Below are 269 nucleotides of genomic sequence, written 5' to 3' on the forward strand. Positions count from 1 at the left end.
GGAGGGGGGGGGGGAGGAGCCGGTTCCCCCTCCCGGGGGGATGAGGAGTGGGGATGCGGTACCGCAGGGCAGAGGGTCCGCCCCGGGGATGCGGTACCCCCGGGGGGCTGGGTACCATCGAAGGGCCAACCCCAGGGGATGCCTGGACGTGAGGCTCAAGGCTGGGGATGTATCCCCCCTTCTGCTCCATCCCCCGAGGATGCACAGGCTGGGGATGTACCCCCCCCCCGCTCCATCCCCCCCGGATGCACAGCGGGTGGAGCCCCCCC

The sequence above is a fragment of the Calidris pugnax genome, unplaced genomic scaffold (genome assembly GCF_001431845.1).
Source record: "Calidris pugnax isolate Ruff unplaced genomic scaffold, ASM143184v1 scaffold133, whole genome shotgun sequence".
NCBI classification, from domain to species: domain Eukaryota; kingdom Metazoa; phylum Chordata; class Aves; order Charadriiformes; family Scolopacidae; genus Calidris; species Calidris pugnax.